Source organism: Callospermophilus lateralis, unplaced genomic scaffold, assembly GCF_048772815.1.
Source record: "Callospermophilus lateralis isolate mCalLat2 unplaced genomic scaffold, mCalLat2.hap1 Scaffold_8808, whole genome shotgun sequence".
Lineage (NCBI taxonomy): Eukaryota > Metazoa > Chordata > Mammalia > Rodentia > Sciuridae > Callospermophilus > Callospermophilus lateralis.
Genome location: NW_027516918.1, coordinates 910 through 28,117, shown reverse-complemented (window position 1 = coordinate 28,117; position 27,208 = coordinate 910). Strand labels below are relative to the sequence as shown.

The 27,208-nt window shown below is 67.2% G+C and overlaps 10 non-coding genes across 10 annotated transcripts; all 10 read left to right on the top strand.

The window, feature by feature from the left end:
* The first annotated feature begins 2,028 nt into the window (after positions 1-2,028).
* On the top strand, positions 2,029-2,147 carry LOC143641169 (5S ribosomal RNA). Its single transcript, XR_013155241.1, has one exon. It is a non-coding gene; the product is annotated as a 5S ribosomal RNA (ribosomal RNA).
* A 2,634-nt stretch (positions 2,148-4,781) lies between these two features.
* Positions 4,782-4,900, top strand: LOC143641167 (5S ribosomal RNA). Its single transcript, XR_013155240.1, has one exon. It is a non-coding gene; the product is annotated as a 5S ribosomal RNA (ribosomal RNA).
* A 2,626-nt stretch (positions 4,901-7,526) lies between these two features.
* Positions 7,527-7,644, top strand: LOC143641180 (5S ribosomal RNA). The gene has a single exon (XR_013155252.1). It is a non-coding gene; the product is annotated as a 5S ribosomal RNA (ribosomal RNA).
* Positions 7,645-10,260: 2,616 nt separating this feature from the next.
* Positions 10,261-10,379, top strand: LOC143641176 (5S ribosomal RNA). Its single transcript, XR_013155248.1, has one exon. It is a non-coding gene; the product is annotated as a 5S ribosomal RNA (ribosomal RNA).
* A 2,636-nt stretch (positions 10,380-13,015) lies between these two features.
* Positions 13,016-13,134, top strand: LOC143641164 (5S ribosomal RNA). The gene has a single exon (XR_013155237.1). It is a non-coding gene; the product is annotated as a 5S ribosomal RNA (ribosomal RNA).
* Positions 13,135-15,775: 2,641 nt separating this feature from the next.
* On the top strand, positions 15,776-15,894 carry LOC143641166 (5S ribosomal RNA). The gene has a single exon (XR_013155239.1). It is a non-coding gene; the product is annotated as a 5S ribosomal RNA (ribosomal RNA).
* Positions 15,895-18,530: 2,636 nt separating this feature from the next.
* LOC143641165 (5S ribosomal RNA) lies at positions 18,531-18,649 on the top strand. The gene has a single exon (XR_013155238.1). It is a non-coding gene; the product is annotated as a 5S ribosomal RNA (ribosomal RNA).
* Positions 18,650-21,290: 2,641 nt separating this feature from the next.
* LOC143641183 (5S ribosomal RNA) lies at positions 21,291-21,409 on the top strand. The gene has a single exon (XR_013155255.1). It is a non-coding gene; the product is annotated as a 5S ribosomal RNA (ribosomal RNA).
* A 2,626-nt stretch (positions 21,410-24,035) lies between these two features.
* On the top strand, positions 24,036-24,154 carry LOC143641182 (5S ribosomal RNA). The gene has a single exon (XR_013155254.1). It is a non-coding gene; the product is annotated as a 5S ribosomal RNA (ribosomal RNA).
* A 2,620-nt stretch (positions 24,155-26,774) lies between these two features.
* Positions 26,775-26,893, top strand: LOC143641181 (5S ribosomal RNA). The gene has a single exon (XR_013155253.1). It is a non-coding gene; the product is annotated as a 5S ribosomal RNA (ribosomal RNA).
* Positions 26,894-27,208: the final 315 nt, after the last annotated feature.

The following is a 27,208-nucleotide window of genomic DNA, read 5'->3' as shown; positions in this document are numbered from 1 at the left end:
CTCTCTCTCTCTATCTCTGTCTCTCTCTCTCTCTCTCTCTCTCTCTCTCACACACACACACACACACACACACACTCTGGAAGCAGATGTCTTTCTGTCTATCTCTCTGCTCATCCATCTCTCCTTCACCTTTGTGACTCTACTGGCCTGTGAGGAGGCCTCCTGTCTCCATCTCCCACTCAGTGTGTCTCTTTCCTTGGCCCTTCTGTCTGTCACCCTGTCTCTCTCGCTCTCTCTCTCTCTCTCTCTCTCTCTCTCTCTCACAAACACACACACACAGACACACACTCACTCCTCTCTTCCCCCCTCCCACCCCAGCCACCTCACTCTGGGCTGCAAGTCACCCAGTCCATGGCAGCCTCGAGACTGGGCGGTCACAGGTTCTCTCATCTCCCATCTAACTTCCCGTGGATGTAAGAGTGGATTCCCACATCCCCCTTGAAGTGAGTGCACGTCTTCAGGGTGTGTGCAGGGCAGAGGCTGAGAGAAGGCCCAGGAGGCCACAGGGTCTTAGGAGGCTGCGCTGGGAGCCAAGCAAGAGAGCAGATGTCAAAGGAGGGCAGGTGCTCCGAGAAGAGGAGGAAGCAGCCTTCGGAGCAGGCAAGTGGTTCGGGGCCAGGAGGTTGCCGGGGAGGACCACGTGCCGAGGGGAGCTGAAGGCCAAGGCCGGGCGGTGGGGACAGGGAGGCAGAGGCCCCTTTGTTCGCGGCGAACCCTCCACCTGGAGACGCCTGGCCGCGAGGCAGGGCCTGAAGGCCCGGTGGGCGCGCGACCCCCCGCAACCGCTGCTCCCCCCCGCCCCCCGCAAGGCTTGCGGGTGAGGGGGCTTCCGGTCTGGTGAGGCCGTCGACTGGGCTCTGACGGGGTTTGACTCGGAACGCTACTTTCACAGGCGGTCCTTTCCGGGAGCACAGCCCATGGACAAATGGACGGAGGGGTCTGTGCCCTTCCTCAGGGCGGTGCTGTACAGGTCCTGGTCCTTGAGGTGTACAAACAAGGCGCAGAGCCCTCCGACCTTGGCACTCAGTCCGAAGGGAGTCACTCGGGGGTGGGGTAGAGTGTGGTGGGGTGGGGGTGAGGTAGGGTAGGGTGGGGGTGGCGGTGGGGGTGCGGGGCGGCCAAGCGCTGCTGTGCAGAGTGGACAAAGCAGAGTGGATGGGGAACTCAGGGCGAGGCCCGCGCCCCAGCGGCGCACTTCTGAGCCTGGCCCTGTGACTGACTGACTGACTGACTGACTGGGAACCAGCGGGCCACAGCCGGCTCGCCACCCGCTGCCCGGTTGTCTGTGGGTCCCTGCGTGTGTTCCTCCTCGGGCCCTCCCTGAGGTTGGCTCCCCGCACAGGTGTTGTGTGTGGCCGGCCGCTCGCCATTGCCCAGTCCCACTGCATTTCCAGCTGGGGCGCTGGGCCTCTGTCAGGGTCTCTGGGGTGTCCGGTGGGGGGCGCGGGGGGCCGGGGTGTCTGCTCCCGTCTTCGCCCCTGGCTCTCTGGGCGCCCGGCTCGGCTCTGCTCGGCTAGGCTAGGCTAGGGTAGCGCGGGCGGCGGCAGCTGGGGATTCTCTGGGGATTCTCGGCAGGCGAAGGGCTGGGTGGGGTGGCGGTGCGGGTGCCGGGTGCCCGGGGGTCGGGGGTCGTGGGGCTCGGCGAGGAGGGGCAGAGGCCAGGCCAGGCCGGGGCGGGGCTCCCGGTAGGTGGAGCCAGGTGCCCAGGGGCAGAGGTGGAGGCGGGACTCAGCCCCTGTCAGCCCCGCCTAGCCCACTCCACCCCGACCCGATCCGGCCCCGCCAAGGACCCGAGAGGGAGAGCCGGCCAGTCTCCCAGGACCCCCGCGCCGCCGCGGGGACCGAGTCAGGTCGGAGCGAGAAAGCCAGCCTGGAGTTGAGTTGAGGAGCGCTGGGCAGTGCTGGGGCGGGGCGAGGGAGGCCCCCTGGGAACACCCGCTGTGTTGGCCCCCTCCACCGCTGCCTGCCCCTGGGCTGAAGGGTGGAAGCCGGTGCAGGCTCTTGAGGCGTTCCGGGGCAGCCTCTGCCGTCTACGGCCATACCACCCTGAACGCGCCCGATCTCGTCTGATCTCGGAAGCTAAGCAGGGTCGGGCCTGGTTAGTACTTGGATGGGAGACCGCCTGGGAATACCGGGTGCTGTAGGCTTTTGCGCCCCCTTCCCACACGCACTTTTCTTGCGTGGCCCGGAAACAGTGTCCGTGACCGCCTCAGGCCGTGACCCCCGGGCCCGCCGGGGTAGGGCGCAGGGGCAGCCCTGGGCTCCCGGTGTCCCTTCAGGCCTGCGGCTGGCCTCCCGCCTCCCGCCTCCCGCCTCGCCTCCGGCGCCCAGCGCCCAGCGCCTGCAGTGAGCCACACTGGCCTGGCTCTCTCCAGGGACGCTAGGACACTCCAGGCGACCCGGCGGAGCCGAGCCTGGTCCAGGCCTCGACCAGTCCTGTGCACCCTGACCGACCCCCACCCCCCCCCACCACTCACACTCCCGGATGGGGGGTGGGGAGGCGCACACCTGCTTTTCCCCAGAACACAGGGCCCACCCGCAGGGGCCGCTCCCCACCCGTTCTTGCCACACCAGCAGAGCGTGGCCACCCAGGTCCTGGGAGTGAGAGAGTCCATCCAGCGTCTCTCCCTAGGTCCGTCCCTTGGCAACTCTGCCTCCCTTCCCAACGCCTTCCTCCTGAGGGTCCCAGCCCTGAGTCTGTCTCTTCACCCATCTCTCTCTCTTTCTCTCTCTCTCTCTCTATCTCTGTCTCTCTCTCTCTCTCTCTCTCTCACACACACACACACACACACACACACTCTGGAAGCAGATGTCTTTCTGTCTATCTCTCTGCTCATCCATCTCTCCTTCACCTTTGTGACTCTACTGGCCTGTGAGGAGGCCTCCTGTCTCCATCTCCCACTCAGTGTGTCTCTTTCCTTGGCCCTTCTGTCTGTCACCCTGTCTCTCTCGCGCTCTCTCTCTCTCTCTCTCTCTCTCTCTCTCTCTCTCTCACAAACACACACACACAGACACACACTCACTCCTCTCTTCCCCCCTCCCACCCCAGCCACCTCACTCTGGGCTGCAAGTCACCCAGTCCATGGCAGCCTCGAGACTGGGCGGTCACAGGTTCTCTCATCTCCCATCTAACTTCCCGTGGATGTAAGAGTGGATTCCCACATCCCCCTTGAAGTGAGTGCACGTCTTCAGGGTGTGTGCAGGGCAGAGGCTGAGAGAAGGCCCAGGAGGCCACAGGGTCTTAGGAGGCTGCGCTGGGAGCCAAGCAAGAGAGCAGATGTCAAAGGAGGGCAGGTGCTCCGAGAAGAGGAGGAAGCAGCCTTCGGAGCAGGCAAGTGGTTCGGGGCCAGGAGGTTGCCGGGGAGGACCACGTGCCGAGGGGAGCTGAAGGCCAAGGCCGGGCGGTGGGGACAGGGAGGCAGAGGCCCCTTTGTTCGCGGCGAACCCTCCACCTGGAGACGCCTGGCCGCGAGGCAGGGCCTGAAGGCCCGGTGGGCGCGCGACCCCCCGCAACCGCTGCTCCCCCCCGCCCCCCGCAAGGCTTGCGGGTGAGGGGGCTTCCGGTCTGGTGAGGCCGTCGACTGGGCTCTGACGGGGTTTGACTCGGAACGCTACTTTCACAGGCGGTCCTTTCCGGGAGCACAGCCCATGGACAAATGGACGGAGGGGTCTGTGCCCTTCCTCAGGGCGGTGCTGTACAGGTCCTGGTCCTTGAGGTGTACAAACAAGGCGCAGAGCCCTCCGACCTTGGCACTCAGTCCGAAGGGAGTCACTCGGGGGTGGGGTAGAGTGTGGTGGGGTGGGGGTGAGGTAGGGTAGGGTGGGGGTGGCGGTGGGGGTGCGGGGCGGCCAAGCGCTGCTGTGCAGAGTGGACAAAGCAGAGTGGATGGGGAACTCAGGGCGAGGCCCGCGCCCCAGCGGCGCACTTCTGAGCCTGGCCCTGTGACTGACTGACTGACTGACTGACTGGGAACCAGCGGGCCACAGCCGGCTCGCCACCCGCTGCCCGGTTGTCTGTGGGTCCCTGCGTGTGTTCCTCCTCGGGCCCTCCCTGAGGTTGGCTCCCCGCACAGGTGTTGTGTGTGGCCGGCCGCTCGCCATTGCCCAGTCCCACTGCATTTCCAGCTGGGGCGCTGGGCCTCTGTCAGGGTCTCTGGGGTGTCCGGTGGGGGGCGCGGGGGGCCGGGGTGTCTGCTCCCGTCTTCGCCCCTGGCTCTCTGGGCGCCCGGCTCGGCTCTGCTCGGCTAGGCTAGGCTAGGGTAGCGCGGGCGGCGGCAGCTGGGGATTCTCTGGGGATTCTCGGCCAGGCGAAGGGCTGGGTGGGGTGGCGGTGCGGGTGCCGGGTGCCCGGGGGTCGGGGGTCTTGGGGCTCGGCGAGGAGGGGCAGAGGCCAGGCCAGGCCGGGGCGGGGCTCCCGGTAGGTGGAGCCAGGTGCCCAGGGGCAGAGGTGGAGGCGGGACTCAGCCCCTGTCAGCCCCGCCTAGCCCACTCCACCTCGACCCGATCCGGCCCGGCCGAGGACCCGAGAGGGAGAGCCGGCCAGTCTCCCAGGACCCCCGCGCCGCCGCGGGGACCGAGTCAGGTCGGAGCGAGAAAGCCAGCCTGGAGTTGAGTTGAGGAGCGCTGGGCAGTGCTGGGGCGGGGCGAGGGAGGCCCCCTGGGAACACCCGCTGTGTTGGCCCCCTCCACCGCTGCCCTGCCCTCCCCTGCCCTCCCCTGCCCCTGGGCTGAAGGGTGGAAGCCGGCGCAGGCTCTTGAGGCGTTCCGGGGCAGCCTCCGCCGTCTACGGCCATACCACCCTGAACGCGCCCGATCTCGTCTGATCTCGGAAGCTAAGCAGGGTCGGGCCTGGTTAGTACTTGGATGGGAGACCGCCTGGGAATACCGGGTGCTGTAGGCTTTTGCGCCCCCTTCCCACACGCACTTTTCTTGCGTGGCCCGGAAACAGTGTCCGTGACCGCCTCAGGCCGTGACCCCCGGGCCCGCGGGGGTAGGGCGCAGGGGCAGCCCTGGGCTCCTGGTGTCCCTTCAGGCCTGCAGCTGGCCTCCCGCCTCCCGCCTCCCGCCTCGCCTCCGGCGCCCAGCGCCCAGCGCCTGCAGTGAGGCACACTGGCCTGGCTCTCTCCAGGGACGCTAGGACACTCCAGGCGACCCGGCGGAGCAGAGCCTGGTCCAGGCCTCGACCAGTCCTGTGCACCCTGACCGACCCCCACCCCCCCCCACCACTCACACTCCCGGATGGGGGGTGGGGAGGCGCACACCTGCTTTTCCCCAGAACACAGGGCCCACCCGCAGGGGCCGCTCCCCACCCGTTCTTGCCACACCAGCAGAGCGTGGCCACCCAGGTCCTGGGAGTGAGAGAGTCCATCCAGCGTCTCTCCCTAGGTCCGTCCCTTGGCAACTCTGCCTCCCTTCCCAACGCCTTCCTCCTGAGGGTCCCAGCCCTGAGTCTGTCTCTTCACCCATCTCTCTCTCTTTCTCTCTCTCTCTCTCTATCTCTGTCTCTCTCTCTCTCTCTCTCTCTCTCACACACACACACACACACACACACTCTGGAAGCAGATGTCTTTCTGTCTATCTCTCTGCTCATCCATCTCTCCTTCACCTTTGTGACTCTACTGGCCTGTGAGGAGGCCTCCTGTCTCCATCTCCCACTCAGTGTGTCTCTTTCCTTGGCCCTTCTGTCTGTCACCCTGTCTCTCTCGCTCTCTCTCTCTCTCTCTCTTTCTCTCTCTCTCACAAACACACACACACAGACACACACTCACTCCTCTCTTCCCCCCTCCCACCCCAGCCACCTCACTCTGGGCTGCAAGTCACCCAGTCCATGGCAGCCTCGAGACTGGGCGGTCACAGGTTCTCTCATCTCCCATCTAACTTCCCGTGGATGTAAGAGTGGATTCCCACATCCCCCTTGAAGTGAGTGCACGTCTTCAGGGTGTGTGCAGGGCAGAGGCTGAGAGAAGGCCCAGGAGGCCACAGGGTCTTAGGAGGCTGCGCTGGGAGCCAAGCAAGAGAGCAGATGTCAAAGGAGGGCAGGTGCTCCGAGAAGAGGAGGAAGCAGCCTTCGGAGCAGGCAAGTGGTTCGGGGCCAGGAGGTTGCCGGGGAGGACCACGTGCCGAGGGGAGCTGAAGGCCAAGGCCGGGCGGTGGGGACAGGGAGGCAGAGGCCCCTTTGTTCGCGGCGAACCCTCCACCTGGAGACGCCTGGCCGCGAGGCAGGGCCTGAAGGCCCGGTGGGCGCGCGACCCCCCGCAACCGCTGCTCCCCCCCGCCCCCCGCAAGGCTTGCGGGTGAGGGGGCTTCCGGTCTGGTGAGGCCGTCGACTGGGCTCTGACGGGGTTTGACTCGGAACGCTACTTTCACAGGCGGTCCTTTCCGGGAGCACAGCCCATGGACAAATGGACGGAGGGGTCTGTGCCCTTCCTCAGGGCGGTGCTGTACAGGTCCTGGTCCTTGAGGTGTACAAACAAGGCGCAGAGCCCTCCGACCTTGGCACTCAGTCCGAAGGGAGTCACTCGGGGGTGGGGTAGAGTGTGGTGGGGTGGGGGTGAGGTAGGGTAGGGTGGGGGTGGCGGTGGGGGTGCGGGGCGGCCAAGCGCTGCTGTGCAGAGTGGACAAAGCAGAGTGGATGGGGAACTCAGGGCGAGGCCCGCGCCCCAGCGGCGCACTTCTGAGCCTGGCCCTGTGACTGACTGACTGACTGACTGACTGGGAACCAGCGGGCCACAGCCGGCTCGCCACCCGCTGCCCGGTTGTCTGTGGGTCCCTGCGTGTGTTCCTCCTCGGGCCCTCCCTGAGGTTGGCTCCCCGCACAGGTGTTGTGTGTGGCCGGCCGCTCGCCATTGCCCAGTCCCACTGCATTTCCAGCTGGGGCGCTGGGCCTCTGTCAGGGTCTCTGGGGTGTCCGGTGGGGGGCGCGGGGGGCCGGGGTGTCTGCTCCCGTCTTCGCCCCTGGCTCTCTGGGCGCCCGGCTCGGCTCTGCTCGGCTAGGCTAGGCTAGGGTAGCGCGGGCGGCGGCAGCTGGGGATTCTCTGGGGATTCTCGGCCAGGCGAAGGGCTGGGTGGGGTGGCGGTGCGGGTGCCGGGTGCCCGGGGGTCGGGGGTCTTGGGGCTCGGCGAGGAGGGGCAGAGGCCAGGCCAGGCCGGGGCGGGGCTCCCGGTAGGTGGAGCCAGGTGCCCAGGGGCAGAGGTGGAGGCGGGACTCAGCCCCTGTCAGCCCCGCCTAGCCCACTCCACCCCGACCCGATCCGGCCCGGCCGAGGACCCGAGAGGGAGAGCCGGCCAGTCTCCCAGGACCCCCGCGCCGCCGCGGGGACCGAGTCAGGTCGGAGCGAGAAAGCCAGCCTGGAGTTGAGTTGAGGAGCGCTGGGCAGTGCTGGGGCGGGGCGAGGGAGGCCCCCTGGGAACACCCGCTGTGTTGGCCCCCTCCACCGCTGCCCTGCCCTCCCCTGCCCTCCCCTGCCCCTGGGCTGAAGGGTGGAAGCCGGCGCAGGCTCTTGAGGCGTTCCGGGGCAGCCTCCGCCGTCTACGGCCATACCACCCTGAACGCGCCCGATCTCGTCTGATCTGGAAGCTAAGCAGGGTCGGGCCTGGTTAGTACTTGGATGGGAGACCGCCTGGGAATACCGGGTGCTGTAGGCTTTTGCGCCCCCTTCCCACACGCACTTTTCTTGCGTGGCCCGGAAACAGTGTCCGTGACCGCCTCAGGCCGTGACCCCCGGGCCCGCGCGGGTAGGGCGCAGGGGCAGCCCTGGGCTCCCGGTGTCCCTTCAGGCCTGCGGCTGGCCTCCCGCCTCGCCTCCGGCGCCCAGCGCCCAGCGCCTGCAGTGAGCCACACTGGCCTGGCTCTCTCCAGGGACGCTAGGACACTCCAGGCGACCCGGCGGAGCCGAGCCTGGTCCAGGCCTCGACCAGTCCTGTGCACCCTGACCGACCCCCACCCCCCCCCACCACTCACACTCCCGGATGGGGGGTGGGGAGGCGCACACCTGCTTTTCCCCAGAACACAGGGCCCACCCGCAGGGGCCGCTCCCCACCCGTTCTTGCCACACCAGCAGAGCGTGGCCACCCAGGTCCTGGGAGTGAGAGAGTCCATCCAGCGTCTCTCCCTAGGTCCGTCCCTTGGCAACTCTGCCTCCCTTCCCAACGCCTTCCTCCTGAGGGTCCCAGCCCTGAGTCTGTCTCTTCACCCATCTCTCTCTCTTTCTCTCTCTCTCTCTCTATCTCTGTCTCTCTCTCTCTCTCTCTCTCTCTCTCTCTCACACACACACACACACACACACACACTCTGGAAGCAGATGTCTTTCTGTCTATCTCTCTGCTCATCCATCTCTCCTTCACCTTTGTGACTCTACTGGCCTGTGAGGAGGCCTCCTGTCTCCATCTCCCACTCAGTGTGTCTCTTTCCTTGGCCCTTCTGTCTGTCACCCTGTCTCTCTCGCTCTCTCTCTCTCTCTCTCTCTCTCTCTCACAAACACACACACACAGACACACACTCACTCCTCTCTTCCCCCCTCCCACCCCAGCCACCTCACTCTGGGCTGCAAGTCACCCAGTCCATGGCAGCCTCGAGACTGGGCGGTCACAGGTTCTCTCATCTCCCATCTAACTTCCCGTGGATGTAAGAGTGGATTCCCACATCCCCCTTGAAGTGAGTGCACGTCTTCAGGGTGTGTGCAGGGCAGAGGCTGAGAGAAGGCCCAGGAGGCCACAGGGTCTTAGGAGGCTGCGCTGGGAGCCAAGCAAGAGAGCAGATGTCAAAGGAGGGCAGGTGCTCCGAGAAGAGGAGGAAGCAGCCTTCGGAGCAGGCAAGTGGTTCGGGGCCAGGAGGTTGCCGGGGAGGACCACGTGCCGAGGGGAGCTGAAGGCCAAGGCCGGGCGGTGGGGACAGGGAGGCAGAGGCCCCTTTGTTCGCGGCGAACCCTCCACCTGGAGACGCCTGGCCGCGAGGCAGGGCCTGAAGGCCCGGTGGGCGCGCGACCCCCCGCAACCGCTGCTCCCCCCCGCCCCCCGCAAGGCTTGCGGGTGAGGGGGCTTCCGGTCTGGTGAGGCCGTCGACTGGGCTCTGACGGGGTTTGACTCGGAACGCTACTTTCACAGGCGGTCCTTTCCGGGAGCACAGCCCATGGACAAATGGACGGAGGGGTCTGTGCCCTTCCTCAGGGCGGTGCTGTACAGGTCCTGGTCCTTGAGGTGTACAAACAAGGCGCAGAGCCCTCCGACCTTGGCACTCAGTCCGAAGGGAGTCACTCGGGGGTGGGGTAGAGTGTGGTGGGGTGGGGGTGAGGTAGGGTAGGGTGGGGGTGGCGGTGGGGGTGCGGGGCGGCCAAGCGCTGCTGTGCAGAGTGGACAAAGCAGAGTGGATGGGGAACTCAGGGCGAGGCCCGCGCCCCAGCGGCGCACTTCTGAGCCTGGCCCTGTGACTGACTGACTGACTGACTGACTGGGAACCAGCGGGCCACAGCCGGCTCGCCACCCGCTGCCCGGTTGTCTGTGGGTCCCTGCGTGTGTTCCTCCTCGGGCCCTCCCTGAGGTTGGCTCCCCGCACAGGTGTTGTGTGTGGCCGGCCGCTCGCCATTGCCCAGTCCCACTGCATTTCCAGCTGGGGCGCTGGGCCTCTGTCAGGGTCTCTGGGGTGTCCGGTGGGGGGCGCGGGGGGCCGGGGTGTCTGCTCCCGTCTTCGCCCCTGGCTCTCTGGGCGCCCGGCTCGGCTCTGCTCGGCTAGGCTAGGCTAGGGTAGCGCGGGCGGCGGCAGCTGGGGATTCTCTGGGGATTCTCGGCCAGGCGAAGGGCTGGGTGGGGTGGCGGTGCGGGTGCCGGGTGCCCGGGGGTCGGGGGTCTTGGGGCTCGGCGAGGAGGGGCAGAGGCCAGGCCAGGCCGGGGCGGGGCTCCCGGTAGGTGGAGCCAGGTGCCCAGGGGCAGAGGTGGAGGCGGGACTCAGCCCCTGTCAGCCCCGCCTAGCCCACTCCACCCCGACCCGATCCGGCCCGGCCGAGGACCCGAGAGGGAGAGCCGGCCAGTCTCCCAGGACCCCCGCGCCGCCGCGGGGACCGAGTCAGGTCGGAGCGAGAAAGCCAGCCTGGAGTTGAGTTGAGGAGCGCTGGGCAGTGCTGGGGCGGGGCGAGGGAGGCCCCCTGGGAACACCCGCTGTGTTGGCCCCCTCCACCGCTGCCCTGCCCTCCCCTGCCCTCCCCTGCCCCTGGGCTGAAGGGTGGAAGCCGGCGCAGGCTCTTGAGGCGTTCCGGGGCAGCCTCCGCCGTCTACGGCCATACCACCCTGAACGCGCCCGATCTCATCTGATCTCGGAAGCTAAGCAGGGTCGGGCCTGGTTAGTACTTGGATGGGAGACCGCCTGGGAATACCGGGTGCTGTAGGCTTTTGCGCCCCCTTCCCACACGCACTTTTCTTGCGTGGCCCGGAAACAGTGTCCGTGACCGCCTCAGGCCGTGACCCCCGGGCCCGCGGGGGTAGGGCGCAGGGGCAGCCCTGGCCTCCCGGTGTCCCTTCAGGCCTGCGGCTGGCCTCCCGCCTCCCGCCTCCCGCCTCGCCTCCGGCGCCCAGCGCCCAGCGCCTGCAGTGAGCCACACTGGCCTGGCTCTCTCCAGGGACGCTAGGACACTCCAGGCGACCCGGCGGAGCCGAGCCTGGTCCAGGCCTCGACCAGTCCTGTGCACCCTGACCGACCCCCACCCCCCCCCACCACTCACACTCCCGGATGGGGGGTGGGGAGGCGCACACCTGCTTTTCCCCAGAACACAGGGCCCACCCGCAGGGGCCGCTCCCCACCCGTTCTTGCCACACCAGCAGAGCGTGGCCACCCAGGTCCTGGGAGTGAGAGAGTCCATCCAGCGTCTCTCCCTAGGTCCGTCCCTTGGCAACTCTGCCTCCCTTCCCAACGCCTTCCTCCTGAGGGTCCCAGCCCTGAGTCTGTCTCTTCACCCATCTCTCTCTCTTTCTCTCTCTCTCTCTCTATCTCTGTCTCTCTCTCTCTCTCTCTCTCTCTCTCTCTCTCTCACACACACACACACACACACACACACACTCTGGAAGCAGATGTCTTTCTGTCTATCTCTCTGCTCATCCATCTCTCCTTCACCTTTGTGACTCTACTGGCCTGTGAGGAGGCCTCCTGTCTCCATCTCCCACTCAGTGTGTCTCTTTCCTTGGCCCTTCTGTCTGTCACCCTGTCTCTCTCGCTCTCTCTCTCTCTCTCTCTCTCTCTCTCACAAACACACACACACAGACACACACTCACTCCTCTCTTCCCCCCTCCCACCCCAGCCACCTCACTCTGGGCTGCAAGTCACCCAGTCCATGGCAGCCTCGAGACTGGGCGGTCACAGGTTCTCTCATCTCCCATCTAACTTCCCGTGGATGTAAGAGTGGATTCCCACATCCCCCTTGAAGTGAGTGCACGTCTTCAGGGTGTGTGCAGGGCAGAGGCTGAGAGAAGGCCCAGGAGGCCACAGGGTCTTAGGAGGCTGCGCTGGGAGCCAAGCAAGAGAGCAGATGTCAAAGGAGGGCAGGTGCTCCGAGAAGAGGAGGAAGCAGCCTTCGGAGCAGGCAAGTGGTTCGGGGCCAGGAGCTTGCCGGGGAGGACCACGTGCCGAGGGGAGCTGAAGGCCAAGGCCGGGCGGTGGGGACAGGGAGGCAGAGGCCCCTTTGTTCGCGGCGAACCCTCCACCTGGAGACGCCTGGCCGCGAGGCAGGGCCTGAAGGCCCGGTGGGCGCGCGACCCCCCGCAACCGCTGCTCCCCCCCGCCCCCCGCAAGGCTTGCGGGTGAGGGGGCTTCCGGTCTGGTGAGGCCGTCGACTGGGCTCTGACGGGGTTTGACTCGGAACGCTACTTTCACAGGCGGTCCTTTCCGGGAGCACAGCCCATGGACAAATGGACGGAGGGGTCTGTGCCCTTCCTCAGGGCGGTGCTGTACAGGTCCTGGTCCTTGAGGTGTACAAACAAGGCGCAGAGCCCTCCGACCTTGGCACTCAGTCCGAAGGGAGTCACTCGGGGGTGGGGTAGAGTGTGGTGGGGTGGGGGTGAGGTAGGGTAGGGTGGGGGTGGCGGTGGGGGTGCGGGGCGGCCAAGCGCTGCTGTGCAGAGTGGACAAAGCAGAGTGGATGGGGAACTCAGGGCGAGGCCCGCGCCCCAGCGGCGCACTTCTGAGCCTGGCCCTGTGACTGACTGACTGACTGACTGACTGGGAACCAGCGGGCCACAGCCGGCTCGCCACCCGCTGCCCGGTTGTCTGTGGGTCCCTGCGTGTGTTCCTCCTCGGGCCCTCCCTGAGGTTGGCTCCCCGCACAGGTGTTGTGTGTGGCCGGCCGCTCGCCATTGCCCAGTCCCACTGCATTTCCAGCTGGGGCGCTGGGCCTCTGTCAGGGTCTCTGGGGTGTCCGGTGGGGGGCGCGGGGGGCCGGGGTGTCTGCTCCCGTCTTCGCCCCTGGCTCTCTGGGCGCCCGGCTCGGCTCTGCTCGGCTAGGCTAGGCTAGGGTAGCGCGGGCGGCGGCAGCTGGGGATTCTCTGGGGATTCTCGGCCAGGCGAAGGGCTGGGTGGGGTGGCGGTGCGGGTGCCGGGTGCCCGGGGGTCGGGGGTCTTGGGGCTCGGCGAGGAGGGGCAGAGGCCAGGCCAGGCCGGGGCGGGGCTCCCGGTAGGTGGAGCCAGGTGCCCAGGGGCAGAGGTGGAGGCGGGACTCAGCCCCTGTCAGCCCCGCCTAGCCCACTCCACCCCGACCCGATCCGGCCCGGCCGAGGACCCGAGAGGGAGAGCCGGCCAGTCTCCCAGGACCCCCGCGCCGCCGCGGGGACCGAGTCAGGTCGGAGCGAGAAAGCCAGCCTGGAGTTGAGTTGAGGAGCGCTGGGCAGTGCTGGGGCGGGGCGAGGGAGGCCCCCTGGGAACACCCGCTGTGTTGGCCCCCTCCACCGCTGCCCTGCCCTCCCCTGCCCTCCCCTGCCCCTGGGCTGAAGGGTGGAAGCCGGCGCAGGCTCTTGAGGCGTTCCGGGGCAGCCTCCGCCGTCTACGGCCATACCACCCTGAACGCGCCCGATCTCATCTGATCTCGGAAGCTAAGCAGGGTCGGGCCTGGTTAGTACTTGGATGGGAGACCGCCTGGGAATACCGGGTGCTGTAGGCTTTTGCGCCCCCTTCCCACACGCACTTTTCTTGCGTGGCCCGGAAACAGTGTCCGTGACCGCCTCAGGCCGTGACCCCCGGGCCCGCGGGGGTAGGGCGCAGGGGCAGCCCTGGCCTCCCGGTGTCCCTTCAGGCCTGCGGCTGGCCTCCCGCCTCCCGCCTCCCGCCTCGCCTCCGGCGCCCAGCGCCCAGCGCCTGCAGTGAGCCACACTGGCCTGGCTCTCTCCAGGGACGCTAGGACACTCCAGGCGACCCGGCGGAGCCGAGCCTGGTCCAGGCCTCCACCAGTCCTGTGCACCCTGACCGACCCCCACCCCCCCCCACCACTCACACTCCCGGATGGGGGGTGGGGAGGCGCACACCTGCTTTTCCCCAGAACACAGGGCCCACCCGCAGGGGCCGCTCCCCACCCGTTCTTGCCACACCAGCAGAGCGTGGCCACCCAGGTCCTGGGAGTGAGAGAGTCCATCCAGCGTCTCTCCCTAGGTCCGTCCCTTGGCAACTCTGCCTCCCTTCCCAACGCCTTCCTCCTGAGGGTCCCAGCCCTGAGTCTGTCTCTTCACCCATCTCTCTCTCTTTCTCTCTCTCTCTCTCTATCTCTGTTCTCTCTCTCTCTCTCTCTCTCTCTCTCTCTCTCTCACACACACACACACACACACACACTCTGGAAGCAGATGTCTTTCTGTCTATCTCTCTGCTCATCCATCTCTCCTTCACCTTTGTGACTCTACTGGCCTGTGAGGAGGCCTCCTGTCTCCATCTCCCACTCAGTGTGTCTCTTTCCTTGGCCCTTCTGTCTGTCACCCTGTCTCTCTCGCTCTCTCTCTCTCTCTCTCTCTCTCTCTCACAAACACACACACACAGACACACACTCACTCCTCTCTTCCCCCCTCCCACCCCAGCCACCTCACTCTGGGCTGCAAGTCACCCAGTCCATGGCAGCCTCGAGACTGGGCGGTCACAGGTTCTCTCATCTCCCATCTAACTTCCCGTGGATGTAAGAGTGGATTCCCACATCCCCCTTGAAGTGAGTGCACGTCTTCAGGGTGTGTGCAGGGCAGAGGCTGAGAGAAGGCCCAGGAGGCCACAGGGTCTTAGGAGGCTGCGCTGGGAGCCAAGCAAGAGAGCAGATGTCAAAGGAGGGCAGGTGCTCCGAGAAGAGGAGGAAGCAGCCTTCGGAGCAGGCAAGTGGTTCGGGGCCAGGAGGTTGCCGGGGAGGACCACGTGCCGAGGGGAGCTGAAGGCCAAGGCCGGGCGGTGGGGACAGGGAGGCAGAGGCCCCTTTGTTCGCGGCGAACCCTCCACCTGGAGACGCCTGGCCGCGAGGCAGGGCCTGAAGGCCCGGTGGGCGCGCGACCCCCCGCAACCGCTGCTCCCCCCCGCCCCCCGCAAGGCTTGCGGGTGAGGGGGCTTCCGGTCTGGTGAGGCCGTCGACTGGGCTCTGACGGGGTTTGACTCGGAACGCTACTTTCACAGGCGGTCCTTTCCGGGAGCACAGCCCATGGACAAATGGACAGAGGGGTCTGTGCCCTTCCTCAGGGCGGTGCTGTACAGGTCCTGGTCCTTGAGGTGTACAAACAAGGCGCAGAGCCCTCCGACCTTGGCACTCAGTCCGAAGGGAGTCACTCGGGGGTGGGGTAGAGTGTGGTGGGGTGGGGGTGAGGTAGGGTAGGGTGGGGGTGGCGGTGGGGGTGCGGGGCGGCCAAGCGCTGCTGTGCAGAGTGGACAAAGCAGAGTGGATGGGGAACTCAGGGCGAGGCCCGCGCCCCAGCGGCGCACTTCTGAGCCTGGCCCTGTGACTGACTGACTGACTGACTGACTGACTGACTGGGAACCAGCGGGCCACAGCCGGCTCGCCACCCGCTGCCCGGTTGTCTGTGGGTCCCTGCGTGTGTTCCTCCTCGGGCCCTCCCTGAGGGTGGCTCCCCGCACAGGTGTTGTGTGTGGCCGGCCACTCGCCATTGCCCAGTCCCACTGCATTTCCAGCTGGGGCGCTGGGCCTCTGTCAGGGTCTCTGGGGTGTCCGGTGGGGGGCGCGGGGGGCCGGGGTGTCTGCTCCCGTCTTCGCCCCTGGCTCTCTGGGCGCCCGGCTCGGCTCTGCTCGGCTAGGCTAGGCTAGGGTAGCGCGGGCGGCGGCAGCTGGGGATTCTCTGGGGATTCTCGGCCAGGCGAAGGGCTGGGTGGGGTGGCGGTGCGGTTGCCGGGTGCCCGGGGGTCGGGGGTCTTGGGGCTCGGCGAGGAGGGGCAGAGGCCAGGCCAGGCCGGGGCGGGGCTCCCGGTAGGTGGAGCCAGGTGCCCAGGGGCAGAGGTGGAGGCGGGACTCAGCCCCTGTCAGCCCCGCCTAGCCCACTCCACCCCGACCCGATCCGGCCCGGCCGAGGACCCGAGAGGGAGAGCCGGCCAGTCTCCCAGGACCCCCGCGCCGCCGCATGGACCGAGTCAGGTCGGAGCGAGAAAGCCAGCCTGGAGTTGAGTTGAGGAGCGCTGGGCAGTGCTGGGGCGGGGCGAGGGAGGCCCCCTGGGAACACCCGCTGTGTTGGCCCCCTCCACCGCTGCCCTGCCCTCCCCTGCCCTCCCCTGCCCCTGGGCTGAAGGGTGGAAGCCGGCGCAGGCTCTTGAGGCATTCCGGGGCAGCCTCCGCCGTCTACGGCCATACCACCCTGAACGCGCCCGATCTCGTCTGATCTCGGAAGCTAAGCAGGGTCGGGCCTGGTTAGTACTTGGATGGGAGACCGCCTGGGAATACCGGGTGCTGTAGGCTTTTGCGCCCCCTTCCCACACGCACTTTTCTTGCGTGGCCCGGAAACAGTGTCCGTGACCGCCTCAGGCCGTGACCCCCGGGCCCGCGGGGGTAGGGCGCAGGGGCAGCCCTGGGCTCCCGGTGTCCCTTCAGGCCTGCGGCTGGCCTCCCGCCTCCCGCCTCCCGCCTCGCCTCCGGCGCCCAGCGCCCAGCGCCTGCAGTGAGCCACACTGGCCTGGCGCTCTCCAGGGACGCTAGGACACTCCAGGCGACCCGGCGGAGCCGAGCCTGGTCCAGGCCTCGACCAGTCCTGTGCACCCTGACCGACCCCCACCCCCCCCCACCACTCACACTCCCGGATGGGGGGTGGGGAGGCGCACACCTGCTTTTCCCCAGAACACAGGGCCCACCCGCAGGGGCCGCTCCCCACCCGTTCTTGCCACACCAGCAGAGCGTGGCCACCCAGGTCCTGGGAGTGAGAGAGTCCATCCAGCGTCTCTCCCTAGGTCCGTCCCTTGGCAACTCTGCCTCCCTTCCCAACGCCTTCCTCCTGAGGGTCCCAGCCCTGAGTCTGTCTCTTCACCCATCTCTCTCTCTTTCTCTCTCTGTCTCTCTATCTCTGTCTCTCTCTCTCTCTCTCTCTCTCTCTCTCTCACACACACACACACACACACACACACACACTCTGGAAGCAGATGTCTTTCTGTCTATCTCTCTGCTCATCCATCTCTCCTTCACCTTTGTGACTCTACTGGCCTGTGAGGAGGCCTCCTGTCTCCATCTCCCACTCAGTGTGTCTCTTTCCTTGGCCCTTCTGTCTGTCACCCTGTCTCTCTCGCTCTCTCTCTCTCTCTCTCTCTCTCTCACAAACACACACACACAGACACACACTCACTCCTCTCTTCCCCCCTCCCACCCCAGCCACCTCACTCTGGGCTGCAAGTCACCCAGTCCATGGCAGCCTCGAGACTGGGCGGTCACAGGTTCTCTCATCTCCCATCTAACTTCCCGTGGATGTAAGAGTGGATTCCCACATCCCCCTTGAAGTGAGTGCACGTCTTCAGGGTTTGTGCAGGGCAGAGGCTGAGAGAAGGCCCAGGAGGCCACAGGGTCTTAGGAGGCTGCGCTGGGAGCCAAGCAAGAGAGCAGATGTCAAAGGAGGGCAGGTGCTCCGAGAAGAGGAGGAAGCAGCCTTCGGAGCAGGCAAGTGGTTCGGGGCCAGGGGGTTGCCGGGGAGGACCACGTGCCGAGGGGAGCTGAAGGCCAAGGCCGGGCGGTGGGGACAGGGAGGCAGAGGCCCCTTTGTTCGCGGCGAACCCTCCACCTGGAGACGCCTGGCCGCGAGGCAGGGCCTGAAGGCCCGGTGGGCGCGCGACCCCCCGCAACCGCTGCTCCCCCCCGCCCCCCGCAAGGCTTGCGGGTGAGGGGGCTTCCGGTCTGGTGAGGCCGTCGACTGGGCTCTGACGGGGTTAGACTCGGAACGCTACTTTCACAGGCGGTCCTTTCCGGGAGCACAGCCCATGGACAAATGGACGGAGGGGTCTGTGCCCTTCCTCAGGGCGGTGCTGTACAGGTCCTGGTCCTTGAGGTGTACAAACAAGGCGCAGAGCCCTCCGACCTTGGCACTCAGTCCGAAGGGAGTCACTCGGGGGTGGGGTAGAGTGTGGTGGGGTGGGGGTGAGGTAGGGTAGGGTGGGGGTGGCGGTGGGGGTGCGGGGCGGCCAAGCGCTGCTGTGCAGAGTGGACAAAGCAGAGTGGATGGGGAACTCAGGGCGAGGCCCGCGCCCCAGCGGCGCACTTCTGAGCCTGGCCCTGTGACTGACTGACTGACTGACTGACTGGGAACCAGCGGGCCACAGCCGGCTCGCCACCCGCTGCCCGGTTGTCTGTGGGTCCCTGCGTGTGTTCCTCCTCGGGCCCTCCCTGAGGTTGGCTCCCCGCACAGGTGTTGTGTGTGGCCGGCCGCTCGCCATTGCCCAGTCCCACTGCATTTCCAGCTGGGGCGCTGGGCCTCTGTCAGGGTCTCTGGGGTGTCCGGTGGGGGGCGCGGGGGGCCGGGGTGTCTGCTCCCGTCTTCGCCCCTGGCTCTCTGGGCGCCCGGCTCGGCTCTGCTCGGCTAGGCTAGGCTAGGGTAGCGCGGGCGGCGGCAGCTGGGGATTCTCTGGGGATTCTCGGCCAGGCGAAGGGCTGGGTGGGGTGGCGGTGCGGGTGCCGGGTGCCCGGGGGTCGGGGGTCTTGGGGCTCGGCGAGGAGGGGCAGAGGCCAGGCCAGGCCGGGGCGGGGCTCCCGGTAGGTGGAGCCAGGTGCCCAGGGGCAGAGGTGGAGGCGGGACTCAGCCCCTGTCAGCCCCGCCTAGCCCACTCCACCCCGACCCGATCCGGCCCGGCCGGCCGAGGACCCGAGAGGGAGAGCCGGCCAGTCTCCCAGGACCCCCGCGCCGCCGCGGGGACCGAGTCAGGTCGGAGCGAGAAAGCCAGCCTGGAGTTGAGTTGAGGAGCGCTGGGCAGTGCTGGGGCGGGGCGAGGGAGGCCCCCTGGGAACACCCGCTGTGTTGGCCCCCTCCACCGCTGCCCTGCCCTCCCCTGCCCTCCCCTGCCCCTGGGCTGAAGGGTGGAAGCCGGCGCAGGCTCTTGAGGCGTTCCGGGGCAGCCTCCGCCGTCTACGGCCATACCACCCTGAACGCGCCCGATCTCGTCTGATCTCGGAAGCTAAGCAGGGTCGGGCCTGGTTAGTACTTGGATGGGAGACCGCCTGGGAATACCGGGTGCTGTAGGCTTTTGCGCCCCCTTCCCACACGCACTTTTCTTGCGTGGCCCGGAAACAGTGTCCGTGACCGCCTCAGGCCGTGACCCCCGGGCCCGCGGGGGTAGGGCGCAGGGGCAGCCCTGGGCTCCCGGTGTCCCTTCAGGCCTGCGGATGGCCTCCCGCCTCCCGCCTCCCGCCTCGCCTCCGGCGCCCAGCGCCCAGCGCCTGCAGTGAGCCACACTGGCCTGGCTCTCTCCAGGGACGCTAGGACACTCCAGGCGACCCGGCGGAGCCGAGCCTGGTCCAGGCCTCGACCAGTCCTGTGCACCCTGACCGACCCCCACCCCCCCCACCACTCACACTCCCGGATGGGGGGTGGGGAGGCGCACACCTGCTTTTCCCCAGAACACAGGGCCCACCCGCAGGGGCCGCTCCCCACCCGTTCTTGCCACACCAGCAGAGCGTGGCCACCCAGGTCCTGGGAGTGAGAGAGTCCATCCAGCGTCTCTCCCTAGGTCCGTCCCTTGGCAACTCTGCCTCCCTTCCCAACGCCTTCCTCCTGAGGGTCCCAGCCCTGAGTCTGTCTCTTCACCCATCTCTCTCTCTTTCTCTCTCTCTCTCTCTATCTCTGTCTCTCTCTCTCTCTCTCTCTCTCTCTCTCTCTCACACACACACACACACACACACACTCTGGAAGCAGATGTCTTTCTGTCTATCTCTCTGCTCATCCATCTCTCCTTCACCTTTGTGACTCTACTGGCCTGTGAGGAGGCCTCCTGTCTCCATCTCCCACTCAGTGTGTCTCTTTCCTTGGCCCTTCTGTCTGTCACCCTGTCTCTCTCGCTCTCTCTCTCTCTCTCTCTCTCTCTCTCACAAACACACACACACAGACACACACTCACTCCTCTCTTCCCCCCTCCCACCCCAGCCACCTCACTCTGGGCTGCAAGTCACCCAGTCCATGGCAGCCTCGAGACTGGGCGGTCACAGGTTCTCTCATCTCCCATCTAACTTCCCGTGGATGTAAGAGTGGATTCCCACATCCCCCTTGAAGTGAGTGCACGTCTTCAGGGTGTGTGCAGGGCAGAGGCTGAGAGAAGGCCCAGGAGGCCACAGGGTCTTAGGAGGCTGCGCTGGGAGCCAAGCAAGAGAGCAGATGTCAAAGGAGGGCAGGTGCTCCGAGAAGAGGAGGAAGCAGCCTTCGGAGCAGGCAAGTGGTTCGGGGCCAGGAGGTTGCCGGGGAGGACCACGTGCCGAGGGGAGCTGAAGGCCAAGGCCGGGCGGTGGGGACAGGGAGGCAGAGGCCCCTTTGTTCGCGGCGAACCCTCCACCTGGAGACGCCTGGCCGCGAGGCAGGGCCTGAAGGCCCGGTGGGCGCGCGACCCCCCGCAACCGCTGCTCCCCCCCGCCCCCCGCAAGGCTTGCGGGTGAGGGGGCTTCCGGTCTGGTGAGGCCGTCGACTGGGCTCTGACGGGGTTTGACTCGGAACGCTACTTTCACAGGCGGTCCTTTCCGGGAGCACAGCCCATGGACAAATGGACGGAGGGGTCTGTGCCCTTCCTCAGGGCGGTGCTGTACAGGTCCTGGTCCTTGAGGTGTACAAACAAGGCGCAGAGCCCTCCGACCTTGGCACTCAGTCCGAAGGGAGTCACTCGGGGGTGGGGTAGAGTGTGGTGGGGTGGGGGTGAGGTAGGGTAGGGTGGGGGTGGCGGTGGGGGTGCGGGGCGGCCAAGCGCTGCTGTGCAGAGTGGACAAAGCAGAGTGGATGGGGAACTCAGGGCGAGGCCCGCGCCCCAGCGGCGCACTTCTGAGCCTGGCCCTGTGACTGACTGACTGACTGACTGACTGACTGACTGACTGGGAACCAGCGGGCCACAGCCGGCTCGCCACCCGCTGCCCGGTTGTCTGTGGGTCCCTGCGTGTGTTCCTCCTCGGGCCCTCCCTGAGGGTGGCTCCCCGCACAGGTGTTGTGTGTGGCCGGCCACTCGCCATTGCCCAGTCCCACTGCATTTCCAGCTGGGGCGCTGGGCCTCTGTCAGGGTCTCTGGGGTGTCCGGTGGGGGGCGCGGGGGGCCGGGGTGTCTGCTCCCGTCTTCGCCCCTGGCTCTCTGGGCGCCCGGCTCGGCTCTGCTCGGCTAGGCTAGGCTAGGGTAGCGCGGGCGGCGGCAGCTGGGGATTCTCTGGGGATTCTCGGCCAGGCGAAGGGCTGGGTGGGGTGGCGGTGCGGTTGCCGGGTGCCCGGGGGTCGGGGGTCTTGGGGCTCGGCGAGGAGGGGCAGAGGCCAGGCCAGGCCGGGGCGGGGCTCCCGGTAGGTGGAGCCAGGTGCCCAGGGGCAGAGGTGGAGGCGGGACTCAGCCCCTGTCAGCCCCGCCTAGCCCACTCCACCCCGACCCGATCCGGCCCGGCCGAGGACCCGAGAGGGAGAGCCGGCCAGTCTCCCAGGACCCCCGCGCCGCCGCATGGACCGAGTCAGGTCGGAGCGAGAAAGCCAGCCTGGAGTTGAGTTGAGGAGCGCTGGGCAGTGCTGGGGCGGGGCGAGGGAGGCCCCCTGGGAACACCCGCTGTGTTGGCCCCCTCCACCGCTGCCCTGCCCTCCCCTGCCCTCCCCTGCCCCTGGGCTGAAGGGTGGAAGCCGGCGCAGGCTCTTGAGGCATTCCGGGGCAGCCTCCGCCGTCTACGGCCATACCACCCTGAACGCGCCCGATCTCGTCTGATCTCGGAAGCTAAGCAGGGTCGGGCCTGGTTAGTACTTGGATGGGAGACCGCCTGGGAATACCGGGTGCTGTAGGCTTTTGCGCCCCCTTCCCACACGCACTTTTCTTGCGTGGCCCGGAAACAGTGTCCGTGACCGCCTCAGGCCGTGACCCCCGGGCCCGCGGGGGTAGGGCGCAGGGGCAGCCCTGGGCTCCCGGTGTCCCTTCAGGCCTGCGGCTGGCCTCCCGCCTCCCGCCTCCCGCCTCGCCTCCGGCGCCCAGCGCCCAGCGCCTGCAGTGAGCCACACTGGCCTGGCTCTCTCCAGGGACGCTAGGACACTCCAGGCGACCCGGCGGAGCCGAGCCTGGTCCAGGCCTCGACCAGTCCTGTGCACCCTGACCGACCCCCACCCCCCCCCACCACTCACACTCCCGGATGGGGGGTGGGGAGGCGCACACCTGCTTTTCCCCAGAACACAGGGCCCACCCGCAGGGGCCGCTCCCCACCCGTTCTTGCCACACCAGCAGAGCGTGGCCACCCAGGTCCTGGGAGTGAGAGAGTCCATCCAGCGTCTCTCCCTAGGTCCGTCCCTTGGCAACTCTGCCTCCCTTCCCAACGCCTTCCTCCTGAGGGTCCCAGCCCTGAGTCTGTCTCTTCACCCATCTCTCTCTCTTTCTCTCTCTCTCTCTCTATCTCTGTCTCTCTCTCTCTCTCTCTCTCTCTCTCACACACACACACACACACACACTCTGGAAGCAGATGTCTTTCTGTCTATCTCTCTGCTCATCCATCTCTCCTTCACCTTTGTGACTCTACTGGCCTGTGAGGAGGCCTCCTGTCTCCATCTCCCACTCAGTGTGTCTCTTTCCTTGGCCCTTCTGTCTGTCACCCTGTCTCTCTCGCTCTCTCTCTCTCTCTCTCTTTCTCTCTCTCTCACAAACACACACACACAGACACACACTCACTCCTCTCTTCCCCCCTCCCACCCCAGCCACCTCACTCTGGGCTGCAAGTCACCCAGTCCATGGCAGCCTCGAGACTGGGCGGTCACAGGTTCTCTCATCTCCCATCTAACTTCCCGTGGATGTAAGAGTGGATTCCCACATCCCCCTTGAAGTGAGTGCACGTCTTCAGGGTGTGTGCAGGGCAGAGGCTGAGAGAAGGCCCAGGAGGCCACAGGGTCTTAGGAGGCTGCGCTGGGAGCCAAGCAAGAGAGCAGATGTCAAAGGAGGGCAGGTGCTCCGAGAAGAGGAGGAAGCAGCCTTCGGAGCAGGCAAGTGGTTCGGGGCCAGGAGGTTGCCGGGGAGGACCACGTGCCGAGGGGAGCTGAAGGCCAAGGCCGGGCGGTGGGGACAGGGAGGCAGAGGCCCCTTTGTTCGCGGCGAACCCTCCACCTGGAGACGCCTGGCCGCGAGGCAGGGCCTGAAGGCCCGGTGGGCGCGCGACCCCCCGCAACCGCTGCTCCCCCCCGCCCCCCGCAAGGCTTGCGGTTGAGGGGGCTTCCGGTCTGGTGAGGCCGTCGACTGGGCTCTGACGGGGTTTGACTCGGAACGCTACTTTCACAGGCGGTCCTTTCCGGGAGCACAGCCCATGGACAAATGGACGGAGGGGTCTGTGCCCTTCCTCAGGGCGGTGCTGTACAGGTCCTGGTCCTTGAGGTGTACAAACAAGGCGCAGAGCCCTCCGACCTTGGCACTCAGTCCGAAGGGAGTCACTCGGGGGTGGGGTAGAGTGTGGTGGGGTGGGGGTGAGGTAGGGTAGGGTGGGGGTGGCGGTGGGGGTGCGGGGCGGCCAAGCGCTGCTGTGCAGAGTGGACAAAGCAGAGTGGATGGGGAACTCAGGGCGAGGCCCGCGCCCCAGCGGCGCACTTCTGAGCCTGGCCCTGTGACTGACTGACTGACTGACTGACTGGGAAGCAGCGGGCCACAGCCGGCTCGCCACCCGCTGCCCGGTTGTCTGTGGGTCCCTGCGTGTGTTCCTCCTCGGGCCCTCCCTGAGGTTGGCTCCCCGCACAGGTGTTGTGTGTGGCCGGCCGCTCGCCATTGCCCAGTCCCACTGCATTTCCAGCTGGGGCGCTGGGCCTCTGTCAGGGTCTCTGGGGTGTCCGGTGGGGGGCGCGGGGGGCCGGGGTGTCTGCTCCCGTCTTCGCCCCTGGCTCTCTGGGCGCCCGGCTCGGCTCTGCTCGGCTAGGCTAGGCTAGGGTAGCGCGGGCGGCGGCAGCTGGGGATTCTCTGGGGATTCTCGGCCAGGCGAAGGGCTGGGTGGGGTGGCGGTGCGGGTGCCGGGTGCCCGGGGGTCGGGGGTCTTGGGGCTCGGCGAGGAGGGGCAGAGGCCAGGCCAGGCCGGGGCGGGGCTCCCGGTAGGTGGAGCCAGGTGCCCAGGGGCAGAGGTGGAGGCGGGACTCAGCCCCTGTCAGCCCCGCCTAGCCCACTCCACCCCGACCCGATCCGGCCCGGCCGAGGACCCGAGAGGGAGAGCCGGCCAGTCTCCCAGGACCCCCGCGCCGCCGCGGGGACCGAGTCAGGTCGGAGCGAGAAAGCCAGCCTGGAGTTGAGTTGAGGAGCGCTGGGCAGTGCTGGGGCGGGGCGAGGGAGGCCCCCTGGGAACACCCGCTGTGTTGGCCCCCTCCACCGCTGCCCTGCCCTCCCCTGCCCTCCCCTGCCCCTGGGCTGAAGGGTGGAAGCCGGCGCAGGCTCTTGAGGCGTTCCGGGGCAGCCTCTGCCGTCTACGGCCATACCACCCTGAACGCGCCCGATCTCGTCTGATCTCGGAAGCTAAGCAGGGTCGGGCCTGGTTAGTACTTGGATGGGAGACCGCCTGGGAATACCGGGTGCTGTAGGCTTTTGCGCCCCCTTCCCACACGCACTTTTCTTGCGTGGCCCGGAAACAGTGTCCGTGACCGCCTCAGGCCGTGACCCCCGGGCCCGCGGGGGTAGGGCGCAGGGGCAGCCCTGGGCTCCCGGTGTCCCTTCAGGCCTGCGGCTGGCCTCCCGCCTTCCGGCGCCCAGCGCCCAGCGCCTGCAGTGAGCCACACTGGCCTGGCTCTCTCCAGGGACGCTAGGACACTCCAGGCGACCCGGCGGAGCCGAGCCTGGTCCAGGCCTCGACCAGTCCTGTGCACCCTGACCGACCCCCACCCCCCCCCACCACTCACACTCCCGGATGGGGGGTGGGGAGGCGCACACCTGCTTTTCCCCAGAACACAGGGCCCACCCGCAGGGGCCGCTCCCCACCCGTTCTTGCCACACCAGCAGAGCGTGGCCACCCAGGTCCTGGGAGTGAGAGAGTCCATCCAGCGTCTCTCCCTAGGTCCGTCCCTTGGCAACTCTGCCTCCCTTCCCAATGCCTTCCTCCTGAGGGTCCCAGCCCTGAGTCTGTCTCTTCACCCATCTCTCTCTCTTTCTCTCTCTCTCTCTCTATCTCTGTCTCTCTCTCTCTCTCTCTCTCTCTCTCTCTCACACACACACACACACACACACACACTCTGGAAGCAGATGTCTTTCTGTCTATCTCTCTGCTCATCCATCTCTCCTTCACCTTTGTGACTCTACTGGCCTGTGAGGAGGCCTCCTGTCTCCATCTCCCACTCAGTGTGTCTCTTTCCTTGGCCCTTCTGTCTGTCACCCTGTCTCTCTCGCGCTCTCTCTCTCTCTCTCTCTCTCTCTCTCTCTCTCACAAACACACACACACAGACACACACTCACTCCTCTCTTCCCCCCTCCCACCCCAGCCACCTCACTCTGGGCTGCAAGTCACCCAGTCCATGGCAGCCTCGAGACTGGGCGGTCACAGGTTCTCTCATCTCCCATCTAACTTCCCGTGGATGTAAGAGTGGATTCCCACATCCCCCTTGAAGTGAGTGCACGTCTTCAGGGTGTGTGCAGGGCAGAGGCTGAGAGAAGGCCCAGGAGGCCACAGGGTCTTAGGAGGCTGCGCTGGGAGCCAAGCAAGAGAGCAGATGTCAAAGGAGGGCAGGTGCTCCGAGAAGAGGAGGAAGCAGCCTTCGGAGCAGGCAAGTGGTTCGGGGCCAGGAGGTTGCCGGGGAGGACCACGTGCCGAGGGGAGCTGAAGGCCAAGGCCGGGCGGTGGGGACAGGGAGGCAGAGGCCCCTTTGTTCGCGGCGAACCCTCCACCTGGAGACGCCTGGCCGCGAGGCAGGGCCTGAAGGCCCGGTGGGCGCGCGACCCCCCGCAACCGCTGCTCCCCCCCGCCCCCCGCAAGGCTTGCGGGTGAGGGGGCTTCCGGTCTGGTGAGGCCGTCGACTGGGCTCTGACGGGGTTTGACTCGGAACGCTACTTTCACAGGCGGTCCTTTCCGGGAGCACAGCCCATGGACAAATGGACGGAGGGGTCTGTGCCCTTCCTCAGGGCGGTGCTGTACAGGTCCTGGTCCTTGAGGTGTACAAACAAGGCGCAGAGCCCTCCGACCTTGGCACTCAGTCCGAAGGGAGTCACTCGGGGGTGGGGTAGAGTGTGGTGGGGTGGGGGTGAGGTAGGGTAGGGTGGGGGTGGCGGTGGGGGTGCGGGGCGGCCAAGCGCTGCTGTGCAGAGTGGACAAAGCAGAGTGGATGGGGAACTCAGGGCGAGGCCCGCGCCCCAGCGGCGCACTTCTGAGCCTGGCCCTGTGACTGACTGACTGACTGACTGACTGGGAACCAGCGGGCCACAGCCGGCTCGCCACCCGCTGCCCGGTTGTCTGTGGGTCCCTGCGTGTGTTCCTCCTCGGGCCCTCCCTGAGGTTGGCTCCCCGCACAGGTGTTGTGTGTGGCCGGCCGCTCGCCATTGCCCAGTCCCACTGCATTTCCAGCTGGGGCGCTGGGCCTCTGTCAGGGTCTCTGGGGTGTCCGGTGGGGGGCGCGGGGGGCCGGGGTGTCTGCTCCCGTCTTCGCCCCTGGCTCTCTGGGCGCCCGGCTCGGCTCTGCTCGGCTAGGCTAGGCTAGGGTAGCGCGGGCGGCGGCAGCTGGGGATTCTCTGGGGATTCTCGGCCAGGCGAAGGGCTGGGTGGGGTGGCGGTGCGGGTGCCGGGTGCCCGGGGGTCGGGGGTCTTGGGGCTCGGCGAGGAGGGGCAGAGGCCAGGCCAGGCCGGGGCGGGGCTCCCGGTAGGTGGAGCCAGGTGCCCAGGGGCAGAGGTGGAGGCGGGACTCAGCCCCTGTCAGCCCCGCCTAGCCCACTCCACCCCGACCCGATCCGGCCCGGCCGAGGACCCGAGAGGGAGAGCCGGCCAGTCTCCCAGGACCCCCGCGCCGCCGCGGGGACCGAGTCAGGTCGGAGCGAGAAAGCCAGCCTGGAGTTGAGTTGAGGAGCGCTGGGCAGTGCTGGGGCGGGGCGAGGGAGGCCCCCTGGGAACACCCGCTGTGTTGGCCCCCTCCACCGCTGCCCTGCCCTCCCCTGCCCTCCCCTGCCCCTGGGCTGAAGGGTGGAAGCCGGCGCAGGCTCTTGAGGCGTTCCGGGGCAGCCTCCGCCGTCTACGGCCATACCACCCTGAACGCGCCCGATCTCGTCTGATCTCGGAAGCTAAGCAGGGTCGGGCCTGGTTAGTACTTGGATGGGAGACCGCCTGGGAATACCGGGTGCTGTAGGCTTTTGCGCCCCCTTCCCACACGCACTTTTCTTGCGTGGCCCGGAAACAGTGTCCGTGACCGCCTCAGGCCGTGACCCCCGGGCCCGCGGGGGTAGGGCGCAGGGGCAGCCCTGGGCTCCCGGTGTCCCTTCAGGCCTGCGGCTGGCCTCCCGCCTCCCGCCTCCCGCCTCGCCTCCGGCGCCCAGCGCCCAGCGCCTGCAGTGAGCCACACTGGCCTGGCTCTCTCCAGGGACGCTAGGACACTCCAGGCGACCCGGCGGAGCCGAGCCTGGTCCAGGCCTCGACCAGTCCTGTGCACCCTGACCGACCCCCACCC